This window comes from Leptodactylus fuscus, chromosome 1 (assembly GCF_031893055.1).
Source record: "Leptodactylus fuscus isolate aLepFus1 chromosome 1, aLepFus1.hap2, whole genome shotgun sequence".
Taxonomy (NCBI): Eukaryota; Metazoa; Chordata; class Amphibia; order Anura; family Leptodactylidae; genus Leptodactylus; species Leptodactylus fuscus.
In genome coordinates this window covers 23,759,065-23,776,022 of record NC_134265.1, presented here as the reverse complement: position 1 = coordinate 23,776,022, position 16,958 = coordinate 23,759,065, and the positions used below count along the sequence as shown (strand labels likewise).

Below are 16,958 nucleotides of genomic sequence, written 5' to 3'. Positions count from 1 at the left end.
CATTTTTGGAGTTTTGTGTAAAATGATCAATGATGTGACTTTTTTTCATTCTCTTTTGTGTTTTTTCATTGCAAGCAAAATAAATGAAGATATTACCAAAGAGTTTGTGCTTGTAATCATTGTCTGGAAGAACACGAGTATTATCTGACAGAATTGCAGGGGGGCCAATACTTTTGGCCAACACTGTATGTGCCAAATTTCATTCAAATCCATTCAGCCGTTTTTGCGTAATTGAGGAACAAACTACCAAACACACAAACATGCAAACTTTCACATTTATAATATCAGTAGGATTACTATTACACTATATATGGCAGTATTACTATTGCACCATATATGGCAGTATTACTATTACACTATATATGGCAGTATTACTATTACACTATATTTGGCAGTATTACTATTGCACTATATATGGCAGTATTACTATTACACTATATATGGCAGTATTACTATTACACTATATATGGCAGTATTACTATTACACTATATATGGCAGTATTACTATTACACTATATATGGCACTATTACAATTACACTATATATGGCAGTATTACTATTACACTATACTGTATATGGCACTATTACTATTACACTATATATGGCACTATTACTATTACACTATATATGGCACTATTACTATTACACTATATATGGCACTATTACTATTACACTATATATGGCAGTATTACTATTACACTATATAAGTCAGTATTACTATTACACTATATATGGCACTATTACTATTACACTATATATGGCAGTATTACTATTACACTATATATGGCAGTATTGCTATTACACTATATATGGCAGTATTACTATTACACTATATATGGCAGTATTACTATTACACTATATATGGCAGTATTACTATTACACTATATATGGCAGTATTACTATTACACTATATATGGCAGTATCACTATTACACTATATATGGCACTATTACTATTACACTATATATGGCAGTATTACTATTACACTATATATGGCAGTATTACTATTACACTATAAATGGCAGTATTACTATTACACTATATATGGCAGTATTACTATTACACTATATATGGCAGTATTACTATTACACTATATATGGCAGTATTACTATTACACTATATATGGCAGTATTACTATTACACTATATATGGCAGTATTACTATTACACTATATATGGCAGTATTACTATTACACTATATATGGCACTATTACAATTACACTATATATGGCAGTATTACTATTACACTATACTGTATATGGCACTATTACTATTACACTATATATGGCACTATTACTATTACACTATATATGGCACTATTACTATTACACTATATATGGCACTATTACTATTACACTATATATGGCAGTATTACTATTGCACTATATAAGTCAGTATTACTATTACACTATATATGGCACTATTACTATTACACTATATATGGCAGTATTACTATTACACTATATATGGCAGTATTACTATTACACTATATATGGCAGTATTACTATTACACTATATATGGCAGTATTACTATTACACTATATATGGCAGTATTACTATTACACTATATATGGCAGTATTACTATTACACTATATATGGCAGTATTACTATTACACTATATATGGCACTATTACTATTACACTATATATGGCAGTATTACTATTACACTATATATGGCAGTATTACTATTGCACCATATATGGCAGTATTACTATTGCACCATATATGGCAGTATTACTATTGCACTATATATGGCAGTATTACTATTGCACCATATATGGCAGTATTACTATTGCACCATATATGGCAGTATTACTATTACAATATATATGGCACTATTACAATTACACTATATATGGCAGTATTACTATTACACTATACTGTATATGGCACTATTACTATTGCACTATATATGGCAGTATTACTATTGCACCATATATGGCAGTATTACTATTACACTATATATGGCAGTATTACTATTACAATATATATGGCACTATTACAATTACACTATATATGGCAGTATTACTATTACACTATATATGGCAGTATTACTATTACACTATATATGGCACTATTACTATTACACTATATATGGCACTATTACTATTACACTATATATGGCACTATTACTATTACACTATATATGGCACTATTACTATTACACTATATATGGCAGTATTACTATTACACTATATGGCAGTATTACTATTGCATTATATATGGCTTTATTACTATTACACTATATATGGCAGTATTACTATTGCACCATATATGGCAGTATTACTATTACACTATATATGGCAGTATTACTATTACACTATATATGGCAGTATTACTATTACACTATATATGGCAGTATTACTATTACACCATATATGGCAGTATTACTATTACACTATATATGGCAGTATTACTATTACACTATATATGGCAGTATTACTATTACACTATATATGGCAGTATTACTATTACACCATATATGGCAGTATTACTATTACACTATATATGGCAGTATTACTATTACACTATATATGGCAGTATTACTATTACACTATATATGGCAGTATTACTATTACACTATATATGGCACTATTACTATTACACTATATATGGCAGTATTACTATTACACTATATATGGCAGTATTACTATTACACTATATATGGCAGTATTACTATTACACTATATATGGCAGTATTACTATTACACTATATATGGCACTATTACTATTACACTATATATGGCAGTATTACTATTACACCATATATGGCAGTATTACTATTACACTATATATGGCAGTATTACTATTACACTATATATGGCAGTATTACTATTACACTATATATGGCAGTATTACTATTACACTATATATGGCACTATTACTATTACACTATATATGGCAGTATTACTATTGCACCATATATGGCAGTATTACTATTGCACCATATATGGCAGTTTTACTCGAGCACTAGATAGCAGAGTTGTTTTACCGCTGTATATGGTAAGCACAGGAATATTGAATAATGCCGCCTTGATATCGCTTTATTTAAAGACTTTGCGGGATCTTGTACATGAACACGGTGCAATAAAATATATTGACTTTCCGACGAGAAATGATATATAGCCCAGGCGAGTCTCCGCAGCTGTCACAGTGCAAGCTGTTCAGCAACATTCATTTTCACCCAGCTCTGGAAAAGAAATTTTCATGAATGAATAATTTTTCGCTTAATACAGATTGCCGGAGAAGCGGTGTTACATATCTGAGGGATATCATTGGTGATTACATCGGAAATTTTCGTATCAAAGTTCATGTGAGCTAAAGAAACTTCCTATATCTTCTTCCCCTCTGGCAGCCTGTAGTTTCCCTTTCTTTGCTTTCTTGCCAGGGTTTGGAAACCACCTTGTTCCCTATCTAGTAAATAGTAGAAAGGGGAAGGGGGGAGATGCAGCTGCAGGCATTTTCCAAGCTGGCTGTACTCCCGTTGAAATGAATGAGCAGTGTGTTTGCTTCTTGACCATCACTCCTTTTAGGACTGGGGACAAATATCCCCATGCTCCTGATCGGTGGTGGTCGGAGCCTCACCTATGTGCTAGTGACCCCCTATTTCTGATTATAAATGTATACCTTTGACAACGTTCGTATGAATCTCATCTTATATACTACCCCGTATACTGTGACTTCTATGTTATATTATCAGTGGCGGATCGTAACTTCCGACCAGATGGGCTCCGTCTTCTGTAAATGTTTGACTTGTCTGTTGCTAGGAAAGACGTATTTCCTGTTTTTCAGCAGTTGTTGCCTGTTGACTTTTTGATTATTTTTGTATCACCTCTATATATACAGTATCTCTACTACTAGTGATGTAGATCTAAGGTCGCTCTTTGACCCTTTATACCCTACAATTTGTCATTTTGGGAACTATATTATCCCCCATTGGATTCTCTATGTTCCGGACTGGAGAACGTTGCGTGTCGCTTCTCCTTGGCTGGCTATCTTTAATGTACAGGTATCTGTATTGTGTCAGTGCTGCGTGGGGATTCCATGGATAGAATGTACAGTATGTGCTGCGACCGGGGAGGAGGGGGCGACGTGCAGTTTGGTTACTCCTTGGCTTCTTCACACTTATTATTTTCTAGTAAGACGTTGTGTATCCAATCTCCATATACTGTATCAGCGAGATGTTGGATCATGAATAATGTACCGCGGGTCATTTTCACTTCCAAAAAGTTATATTTTTTCCCCCTGACTTTTTGCTGATTCTGGAGAAATTTTGCTTGAAAGTTTAATTTATTCTAATGTAATACACAGTAGACAGGCGGCCTCCTAGTTACACATCCATTAGGTTTTACTTCTGCTTTTTGAAGATTCTGCATAAATTTATGCGGTTAATATATGCGTGCCGCGTGAACGATCTGCATGTGTGAATAAGGCTGCAAAAAGAAACAAGCAGAAAGCTCAGTCTTAAGGAATATTATTTATGTGGCCTTACAGTATATATTATTACATGGAAACCAACAACATGCTGCTGTTGACGGATCTTGCTTCTAATATGTATCTCTATTACTTTGCGTGTAGGATAGTGTTGTTTAAATATCAACTATCCCATTCTCTTCTGCCTTCTTCGTCATGTGTCTCCGTCGTTGGAAAAGATTGTGTATGGCAGCTGTATTTGCCACAGGGCTGATGCTTTGAGGTTGCTATGCCTGCTAGATAGAGCTTTGGCTGGGTCTGTTCAGCCAATAAGGTCTGTACCTCAGCATTCAGTCCAGGGCTGAGGCTGGGTGTTGTAACCTGACACTTTCCTTGCTCCGGTGCCTGTGATTCCATTAGTTTTCCAGGCTCTGTGTTTGTGATTTCGCTCCCAGTTAGGGTTGAGCCGATCTTGACTTTTCAGGATCGATTTTAAAATCCGATTTCCGATCATTTTTCATTCGAACCCGATCTCGATCCCAATTCCGATCCCAATGCAAGTCAATGGGATTTTTTTTATTAATCGGAGATCGGATTTTGAAAGCAATCCTATTCACTATACAGCATAGAATCTAACAATTGAACGCTTTAATTGTTAGAATGCATGCTGTGTAGTGAATCACTAAGTAGCCAGAAGATTTTTTTATTTAATCCTCTGGCTACTTAGTCCCCCCTGGTGTCCACTTACCTGCAGAGATGGCTGCTCCAGTCCCGGTGTTCTTCTTCGCCTTGCTGCCGCTCCACACTGCTCTTCTCACCTCGCTGCCCCCCAGGTTAGGAGAGTGTGGGCGGGTTAGGAGAGTGTGGGTGGATACTGGGAGGTGAGACGTCACGTCTCCCCGCCCTGTACCCGCCCACACTCTCCTAAGCCACAAGCCCTGCCTTCCTAGCTCTTTAAACACTAACCTGGGAGGCGGGGCAGCGAGGCAGAAGAGCAGTGTGGAGCGGCAGCAAGGCGAAGAAGAACACCGGGACCGGAGCAGCCATCTCTGGAGGTAAGTAGCTACTAGAGATGTTACTTTAGTCTGCCATTAGAATGAATGGAGGCAGCCGGTGCGCAGGGGGTTAAGGCTGTGTGCCGGCTGCTTCCATTCATTCCTATGGAACCGCAGCGGAGCCTTCACACTGAGTATACACTCTGCTCAGAATGAGCGGAGCGTATACTCAGTGTGAAGGCTTAGCAAAGCATTGTGGGAAATACTACTGATCTCGATCCCACCTAAAAAGATAGTGTTCGGAATTCCGATCGCGATCGTGAAATTTTCTCGATCGCCGATCGGAATCTGATCTTTTCCAAACACGATCGCTCAACCCTACTCCCAATACCTTTCGCTTTTCTATGGATTCCCTAGTTTATTGACTTCGACTTGCTCTCCTGGTTATTCCTATTTTGCTGATTTAACCTTAGCTGTGACCTCCTGGACTCGACTGGGGTCTAGACCTCTTGTTATCTGTTATCATTTTTTGCTATTCCTGTACTCTCCTGGTTTTGATGTCGGCTCGGGTATTACTCTCTCCCAGCCCACAATAGACTTTCTCTGCTTGCAAATTCACCTCTTTTCTGACACCTTGTTTTGGTGTCGAAACCTGGATCCCGACCAGCCAAGACCATCCTGTCTTGCAGTGGGCTCTGGTGAATACCTCGGGGACCGTAGAGGGGTGTACGCTTATACATAGCCTATTTACAGTACTTTCTACCTGTAGCTTATTAGGGAATTGCTTATATAGCAATTCCATAACAAGTGTGTCGTTGAGGATCTGATCAGTTTATTATTACTTTACGGAATGTTTTCCTGCCATATTGTTTTGTGACCTCTTTGTCATAGTTTTTTTTAAGAGCTCTGTTCAGTGTTGTTCCTCCATTATTCCTCCTGTAATAAATTGGCAACAGCGTTTTACCCTTCCCTTTGTGAATGGACCATATCCTGACTGACACTGGTCTGTCATTGTTGCCAGTATGCTAGACTAAACACCCAGCTATCAATATAGTTATACATTTCCAGGAGGAGTAACAGAGGGACGACACCACGAAAGTGCTTTAAGTTGTTTAATTCAAGTAAATGTTCCTCTAAAGATGTAGAATATTGATGTTTCCTATGGATTGTTGTGTTGGTGGCGTCTTCTTGGTATAAATGTTGCGTTGCGGCTGAACACTGTAATTGTCGTATCGCATTGGTTTGCGCCATTTGGCAGCACGTAATTATTGTGACATTCCATTAAAACGCTTTCAGAAAGTTCAAACAGATTTTCTGTACTTTCCTCCGTTTCCTATGGACATATTTGTCCACCGTGTTGTATTGTCACCCTATAATTTATAATATTAGCAACAAAATATGCAAATGGTAAATCCTCTGTGTCATCAGGATTGTGAGAATGTGTATAATACTGTCATTTATTTAATAAAGCAGCAGTTCGTGCTCCAGAGCTGCTCTTCTTTCTAGAACTCTGCACGCATCCCAATTGTCCTAGATTTCAGGTGCGGTCCTCATTGTCCCAACTTTCAAAGAACAGAAAGATCCCACCACGTTATAATGTCCCCCTCCAACTGCACCCACATTTTATGCCCCTCCTCCAGCTGGCCCCACAGTTTAATGCCCCACCCACTGCCCGTAACAGCAGAGCAGAAAATGCAGGACTGTCCTGCTGTACCAAAGGGGCCACCGCTATCATAGGGCCCAGTGCAAGGGAACCACTGGCCCTATGGTTAAAGCGGCCATGCCCAGAAGGGAAGGACTGTGGTGGAATGGGGTGAGTATTAGATTTTGTGGGGGCAGAATGAGGAGGGCATGAAAAGGTGGGGACATTATGCATGTCAGGGCCTCTATAGGCATGCTATACTGTGAGGGGGCATGGTTTGTAAAGGGTGGAGCCAAAGTGCAAGTAGGCGTGGCTGAAAGTGAAGCTTACTATGCAAAAACTTACTGTGGCATGCTATGCACCTGGCACATTTTTTTTCCCATTTGGGTGCTGTGATTGTCTAGTAGGGTGCTGTGATCAGACCTGTTATGTGAGTATTCAGTAGGGTGCAGTGAGTTTTTAGCAGGGTGCTGTGATTATTCAGTAGGGTGCTGGGAATATTTAGTAGCGTCCTGTATGTATCCGCTAGGGTGCTGTGAGTATTCAGTATAGTGCTATCAGAGTCTAGTAGGGTGCTGTGAGTATCCAGTAGGGTCTGAGTGTCCAGTATAGTGCTGGGAATGTCTAGCAGTGTACTGTGAGTAATTCAGTGAGTGCTGTGGGTATTCAGTAGGTACTTGTGAATATCCAATAGGGTCTGAATATCCAGTATAGTTCTATGAATATCTACTAGGGTGCTGTATTTATTCAGTAGGGTGCTGTATGTATCCACTATGGTGCTGTGAGTATTCAGTATAGTGCTGTGAGAGTCTAGTAGGGTGCTGTGAGTATCTAGTAGGGTGTGATTATTCAGTAGGGTGCTGTGAGTATCTAGCAGGGTGCTTTGAGTATCCAGTAGGGTGCTGGGAGTATCTAGTATGGTGTGATTATTCAGTGAGTGTCTAGCAGGGTTCTGTGAGTATCCAGTAAGGTTCTGTGTGTGTCTAGCTGGGTGCTGTGAGTATCCAGTAGGGTGCTGCAAGTGTCTAGCTGGGTGCTGTGAGTATCCAGTAGGGTGCTGGGAGTATCTAGTAGGGTGTGAGTATACAGTAGGGTGCTGTGAGTATGTAGCGGGGTGCTGTGACTATTCAGTGGGTTCTGTGACTGTCTATGACCTCTTCTGTGTGAGCAGACTATAGATTTGCCTTCTTGCATCTGATAGTGTGACATTTTTGCTTTCACAGATTTCCAGAGGGTCTGAACTGTCCTTCGCTACGAGGTGAAATTTTAAAGGTAAGTCAAGTGTTAAAAATACAATTGCTTGTGAGCATGCGAGGAACAAAATGCAGAGCGCAGGAGAGAACTGGAATAAGATGTTCAGAGCTGGTAAAAATACATCGATGAGAGGGAAGAAGCTCAAGCACCAGCCCAGTCATCTTACATGGAGATCTCTATAATAGTTTTCTTTGCTTTGTTGAGGGGGGGGGGGTGTGTCAATGTAAAGCTCCTGGAACCCTGAGCCGTCACCTACCGTGAGGGATATGTAACACCGGGGACTTCCTTCTTGGCCAAAGAGCTGAATACCCCAGGACATGTGCACTACCCCCGGGTAATCACATTGGTGATAATTATGTATATTACTTCTAGAAATGTAATCACTAGAGCAGATATAAGGCAGTATTCACATCTGCATCAGAGGCTCCAATTATACAATACATTATTTAATTAATACATTATTATTCAGAGATTGTGACATCACCTTTATCAGCTCTATACTATCATCCCTGTACTGTGACATCACTGTGTGTATTATCCTGTACTGTGACATCACTGTGTGTATTATCTCTGTACTGTGACATCACTGTGTGTATTATCCCTGTACTGTGACATCACTGTGTGTATTATCCCTGTACTGTGACATCACTGTGTGTATTATCCCTGTACTGTGACATCACTGTGTGTATTATCCCTGTACTGTGACATCACTGTGTGTGTATTATCCTGTACTGTGACATCACTGTTTGTATTATCTCTGTACTGTGACATCACTGTGTGTATTATCCCTGTACTGTGACATCACTGTGTGTATTATCCCTGTACTGTGACATCACTGTGTGTATTATCCCTGTACTGTGACATCACTGTGTGTATTATCCCTGTACTGTGACATCACTGTGTGTATTATCTCTGTACTGTGACATCACTTTGTGTATTATCTCTGTACTGTGACATCACTGTGTGTATTATCCCTGTACTGTGACATCACTGTGTGTATTATCCCTGTACTGTGACATCACTGTGTGTATTATCTCTGTACTGTGACATCACTGTGTGTATTATCCCTGTACTGTGACATCACTGTGTGTATTATCTCTGTACTGTGACATCACTGTGTGTATTATCTCTGTACTGTGACATCACTTTGTGTATTATCCTGTACTGTGACATCACTGTGTGTATTATCCTGTACTGTGACATCACTGTGTATTATCTCTGTACTGTGACATCAATGTGTGTATTATCCCTGTACTGTGACATCACTGTGTGTATTATCCTGTACTGTGACATCACTGTGTGTATTATCCCTGTACTGTGACATCACTGTGTGTATTATCCTGTACTGTGACATCACTGTGTATTATCCCTGTACTGTGACATCACTGTGTGTATTATACTGTACTGTGACATCACTGTGTGTATTATCCCTGTACTGTGACATCACTGTGTGTATTATCCCTGTACTGTGACATCACTGTGTGTATTATCCCTGTACTGTGACATCACTGTGTGTGTATTATCCTGTACTGTGACATCACTGTGTGTATTATCTCTGTACTGTGACATCACTGTGTGTATTATCCCTGTACTGTGACATCACTGTGTGTATTATCCCTGTACTGTGACATCACTGTGTGTATTATCCCTGTACTGTGACATCACTGTGTGTATTATCCCTGTACTGTGACATCACTGTGTGTATTATCTCTGTACTGTGACATCACTTTGTGTATTATCTCTGTACTGTGACATCACTGTGTGTATTATCCCTGTACTGTGACATCACTGTGTGTATTATCCCTGTACTGTGACATCACTGTGTGTATTATCTCTGTACTGTGACATCACTGTGTGTATTATCCCTGTACTGTGACATCACTGTGTGTATTATCTCTGTACTGTGACATCACTGTGTGTATTATCTCTGTACTGTGACATCACTTTGTGTATTATCCTGTACTGTGACATCACTGTGTGTATTATCCTGTACTGTGACATCACTGTGTATTATCTCTGTACTGTGACATCAATGTGTGTATTATCCCTGTACTGTGACATCACTGTGTGTATTATCCTGTACTGTGACATCACTGTGTGTATTATCCCTGTACTGTGACATCACTGTGTGTATTATCCTGTACTGTGACATCACTGTGTATTATCCCTGTACTGTGACATCACTGTGTGTATTATACTGTACTGTGACATCACTGTGTGTATTATCCCTGTACTGTGACATCACTGTGTATTATCTCTGTACTGTGACATCACTGTGTGTATTATCCCTGTACTGTGACATCACTGTGTGTATTATCCCTGTACTGTGACATCACTGTGTGTATTATCTCTGTACTGTGACATCACTGTGTGTATTATCCCTGTACTGTGACATCACTGTGTATTATCTCTGTACTGTGACATCACTTTGTGTATTATCTCTGTACTGTGACATCACTGTGTGTATTATCCTGTACTGTGACATCACTGTGTGTATTATCCTGGACTGTGACATCACTGTGTGTATTATCCCTGTACTGTGACATCACTGTGTGTATTATCCTGTACTGTGACATCACTGTGTATTATCCCTGTACTGTGACATCACTGTGTGTATTATACTGTACTGTGACATCACTGTGTATTATCCCTGTACTGTGACATCACTGTGTATTATCTCTGTACTGTGACATCACTGTGTGTATTATCCCTGTACTGTGACATCACTGTGTGTATTATCCCTGTACTGTGACATCACTGTGTGTATTATCCCTGTACTGTGACATCACTGTGTGTATTATCTCTGTACTGTGACATCACTGTGTGTATTATCCCTGTACTGTGACATCACTGTGTGTATTATCCCTGTACTGTGACATCACTGTGTGTATTATCCTGTACTGTGACATCACTGTGTGTATTATCCCTGTACTGTGACATCACTGTGTGTATTATCCTATACTGTGACATCACTGTGTGTATTATCTCTGTACTGTGACATCACTTTGTGTATTATCCCTGTACTGTGACATCACTGTGTGTATTATCCTGTACTGTGACATCACTGTGTATTATCCCTGTACTGTGACATCACTGTGTGTATTATACTGTACTGTGACATCACTGTGTATTATCCCTGTACTGTGACATCACTGTGTATTATCTCTGTACTGTGACATCACTGTGTGTATTATCCCTGTACTGTGACATCACTGTGTGTATTATCCTGTACTGTGACATCACTGTGTGTATTATCCCTGTACTGTGACATCACTGTGTGTATTATCCCTGTACTGTGACATCACTGTGTGTATTATCTCTGTACTGTGACATCACTGTGTGTATTATCTCTGTACTGTGACATCACTGTGTGTATTATCCTGTACTGTGACATCACTGTGTGTATTATCTCTGTACTGTGACATCACTGTGTGTATTATCCCTGTACTGTGACATCACTGTGTGTATTATACTGTACTGTGACATCACTGTGTATTATCCCTGTACTGTGACATCACTGTGTATTATCTCTGTACTGTGACATCACTGTGTGTATTATACTGTACTGTGACATCACTGTGTGTATTATCCCTGTACTGTGACATCACTGTGTATTATCTCTGTACTGTGACATCACTGTGTGTATTATACTGTACTGTGACATCACTGTGTGTATTATCCCTGTACTGTGACATCACTGTGTATTATCTCTGTACTGTGACATCACTGTGTGTATTATCCCTGTACTGTGACATCACTGTGTGTATTATCCCTGTACTGTGACATCACTGTGTGTATTATCTCTGTACTGTGACATCACTGTGTGTATTATCCCTGTACTGTGACATCACTGTGTATTATCTCTGTACTGTGACATCACTTTGTGTATTATCTCTGTACTGTGACATCACTGTGTGTATTATCCTGTACTGTGACATCACTGTGTGTATTATCCTGGACTGTGACATCACTGTGTGTATTATCCCTGTACTGTGACATCACTGTGTGTATTATCCTGTACTGTGACATCACTGTGTATTATCCCTGTACTGTGACATCACTGTGTGTATTATACTGTACTGTGACATCACTGTGTATTATCCCTGTACTGTGACATCACTGTGTATTATCTCTGTACTGTGACATCACTGTGTGTATTATCCCTGTACTGTGACATCACTGTGTGTATTATCCCTGTACTGTGACATCACTGTGTGTATTATCCCTGTACTGTGACATCACTGTGTGTATTATCTCTGTACTGTGACATCACTGTGTGTATTATCCCTGTACTGTGACATCACTGTGTGTATTATCCCTGTACTGTGACATCACTGTGTGTATTATCTCTGTACTGTGACATCACTGTGTGTATTATCTCTGTACTGTGACATCACTGTGTATTATCTCTGTACTTTGACATCACTGTGTGTATTATCCCTGTACTGTGACATCACTGTGTGTATTATCCCTGTACTGTGACATCACTGTGTGTATTATCCCTGTACTGTGACATCACTGTGTGTATTATCCTATACTGTGACATCACTGTGTGTATTATCTCTGTACTGTGACATCACTTTGTGTATTATCCCTGTACTGTGACATCACTGTGTGTATTATCCTGTACTGTGACATCACTGTGTATTATCCCTGTACTGTGACATCACTGTGTGTATTATACTGTACTGTGACATCACTGTGTATTATCCCTGTACTGTGACATCACTGTGTATTATCTCTGTACTGTGACATCACTGTGTGTATTATCCCTGTACTGTGACATCACTGTGTGTATTATCCTGTACTGTGACATCACTGTGTGTATTATCCCTGTACTGTGACATCACTGTGTGTATTATCTCTGTACTGTGACATCACTGTGTGTATTATCCTGTACTGTGACATCACTGTGTGTATTATCCCTGTACTGTGACATCACTGTGTGTATTATCTCTGTACTGTGACATCACTGTGTGTATTATCCCTGTACTGTGACATCACTGTGTGTATTATCTCTGTACTGTGACATCACTGTGTGTGTTATCCTGTACTGTGACATCACTGTGTGTATTATCCCTGTACTGTGACATTACTGTGTGTATTATCCTGTACTGTGACATCACTGTGTATTATCCCTGTACTGTGACATCACTGTGTATTATCCCTGTACTGTGACATCACTGTGTATTATCCCTGTACTGTGACATCACTGTGTATTATCTCTGTACTGTGACATCACTGTGTGTATTATCCCTGTACTGTGACATCACTGTGTGTATTATCTCTGTACTGTGACATCACTGTGTGTATTATCCCTGTACTGTGACATCACTGTGTGTATTATCCCTGTACTGTGACATCACTGTGTGTATTATCCCTGTACTGTGACATCACTGTGTATTATCCCTGTACTGTGACATCACTGTGTGTATTATCCCTGTACTGTGACATCACTGTGTGTATTATCTCTGTACTGTGACATCACTGTGTGTATTATCTCTGTACTGTGACATCACTGTGTGTATTATCCCTGTACTGTGACATCACTGTGTGTATTATCTCTGTACTGTGACATCACTGTGTGTATTATCCTGTACTGTGACATCACTGTGTGTATTATCTCTGTACTGTGACATCACTGTGTGTATTATCCTGTACTGTGACATCACTGTGTGTATTATCTCTGTACTGTGACATCACTGTGTGTATTATCTCTGTACTGTGACATCACTGTGTGTATTATCCCTGTTCTGTACAGCAGAGGAGGCACAGGCTAAATTCTTGATATCTTCTTTAATCCTGTATAGTGACTGTCATGTTCTCATGTTTATTAATCCCACAATGCACCACCAGTTTTGCAGTATTTGCAGTACCAGGCATGGTTATGTCCTCAGATGTCAAGGATCGGTCAGTCTGGATTATCACAATGCATGTTAGATAAGAATTTAATGTCGGGCAGAGCTGCAGCATGTTCAGGGTTAATGTGATTAGTCCGGTGACTGCTCAGATGCCCTCAGGTTGGGAAACCTTTTAAACCTGACAGTCTCTGGAATACAAAGCACATGACACGCCAAGGTCTGACCGCCGGAGACGACGTAACTCTCTTCACATGACTCCAGTTTTTCTGTATTATTCAGATTAAATTGTTCACATCAGATTTTCTGTCGACCTTAATCTATCACTAAATGGAGTCATTAGAAAAGCACGGCTTATATGGGGCCGGCACCCGGGTCTAATAAAGTGTGACATCACTAGAAGCAACGTACTGGTTGTGGAGCACGCAACACTGTGATGGTGACCCCTGGTAGGATGAACCTGAAACTGAGAACTGAAGACCTAGAAACGCAGACGGCACAGGAAGCTGAAAGTAATATCTTATTTGAGTATCTTATAGTTTTGTTATGTGACATTTATATAGAGGTTTTATTTACTTTACCTTTTTCAACCAATAAATAGGTGGCACTCCACTGATTTTGGCGCAGTTGGAATTTTTTCTCTAGCCCCCACCAATCCCGAGCAATCAGTGCTTTTAATTTCAGCACAGATTTGCTCCCTATTGTCAGGTGGGCGTTTCCTGTCTTTCCACTCCAGCCCAGGACCGCCCACCTGATGATAGGGATCATAATTGTTCTGAAACTAACAGAACCGATTGCTCAGGAACGATAGGGACTGGAGAAAAAATTCCAACTGCTCTAGAATCAGTGGCTCGGCACCTTTTGAAAGATACAATAAGTTGAAGTAGGTAGAGGTGGTGAAATGTCCCCTTTAAGCACTGTATGGCACTACTATGTGTGTACTGTATGGTACTACTATTTGTACTATTAAAACTAGATACTATTTGACCACTGAGTGTGTCTATGCACTGTATGGTAGTAGTATTTGACATGTTCATGACTGTATTCCTGATACAGTCCTAGATGTTTTGTTGTTGCATCGACAAAGCAGTGTGATGGCTTTTTTTTTTTTTGTGATACCAGCTGCACTTTTCATTGGTACCATTGTGGGTGGGTGATTTGGGGTCTCGTCGTTCTCCTCGTTTGGTGGCAGGTGGACAATGAACATGTGGTGGGTATGGGCCGCCGTAGGGTGGGTGGTTGATTTGGGATGTAATAGTCCTTGGGGTCTCCTCTTCTCCTCATTTGGTGCTATTAGCCATGCCATAGGTGCCTGAGATTGGTTATCTTTGACCTCAGGTTATCATTGACCCCTAGATGAAACAGAGTTCTAATACAACCGAGTTTTAAAAGCGCCATATAATCTCCTGTGTATATAACGCCTCCGTATATACCCAGTCTAATTAGCCCATTGGGCGTCTGTCATACTGTACGTGGTAAGAACATTCTACACAGTATATTCCATCACCTTTTGGCGACGTTATTGTTTTTATGTAGCAGATGGAAGAGTTAGATTTGTCAGGCAGGAAGAGGTAAAGCCTCCAGAGGTGACTCGCTTCCTAAGTTGCGTTGAACGTGTAGGAATATTTAATAGACTGGCGGCTTCATCTGAATAATTGAGAATTTGAGGATGACAATGGCAATGACAGAATTCATTACATCTTCATTTCCAGGAAAATGTGTTTTCATAGTCGGCGACTAACTATCTCTGAAGATAATCGTATTGTCAGAAATTGACTCATTTTTTTTCATTGCGGTTTATATTACCGTATATTCTACACTTTGGATTTTTTCCTATAATTGTCATTTACGATTCTGGTTCTTTAGTGTTGCGAAAAGTTTCATGCCGGTTATAATGGTGGCATATTGGTCGGAGTATTGAAGTGTGTATCTACTGGAGGGGCGCAGAGGCCACGGTCATAGATGTGCCTGGATGGCACACATAAGACATTAGTATTATCAATGACACAGAGTTGGTGGGGACTCCAGAACTTCAGGTTATACCTTTTGGTTGGTTCCAGCTTATGGAACGGTGAGAACATACAAAATTCTAAGTTGGGGTATTGCTAATAAACCAGGAATCTAAATATCTGCACCCCTGCTTCTCGTCTGTACAGCGATGCTGAGGGAGTTTCTGCATTTGCCACATGGCTGTAGCTTTAAGGTTGCTATACTTACCAGTCAAGCTTTGGTTGGGTTGGCTCAGCCAATCAGGGCTGTACTTTAGCATCCAAAGAACCCAATCCAGGCTTGAGGCGGGGTATTTAAACCTAGCTCTAACAATTATTGTTTGCCTGTGATTCCATTAGTTTTCTAGGCTCTATGTTCTCTGAATTCACTCTCGGTACCTTTCCCTCGTTTTTGTTGATTCCCTCATTTATTGATTTTGGTTTACCCGACTGGTTATTCCTTCTTTTGCTGGTTTGACTTGATCTGTGCCGACCTGGGCGCCAAATATTCCTTTGCTATCATTTTGGCTATTCCTTACGCTCCCGTTTATGACCCTGGCTTGTATATTTCTCTCTTGCCTGCAATAGAGTTGGTAGTTTAGTACTTAGCCTGCAAGTGCACCTGCTTTCTGGCACTTTGTTCTGGAGTTGCAACCTGGGTGCCGAGCCATAACGTTCATCCTACCTTGCGACAGGTTCTGGTAAATACCTTTGTGTAGCCTTAGGCTCGGTGAAGGACTTACAGCAGTTTTTGATTATAGGTAACTTGTTTACTTGCTGTTTCCTGGTCCTGGCAGTTACGTACTTTG

General features: G+C 40.0%; 1 protein-coding gene across 2 annotated transcripts in view; it reads left to right on the top strand.

The window, feature by feature from the left end:
* Positions 1 to 16,958, top strand: part of RAB27B (RAB27B, member RAS oncogene family) — a 159,418-nt gene that overhangs the window by 58,488 nt on the left and 83,972 nt on the right. For both annotated transcript variants that reach the window (XM_075268784.1, XM_075268766.1), the window contains exon 2: positions 8,273 to 8,321. The gene's annotated coding sequence lies outside the window, so the exon portion shown is untranslated. The remainder of the gene's footprint in view (positions 1 to 8,272; positions 8,322 to 16,958) is intronic.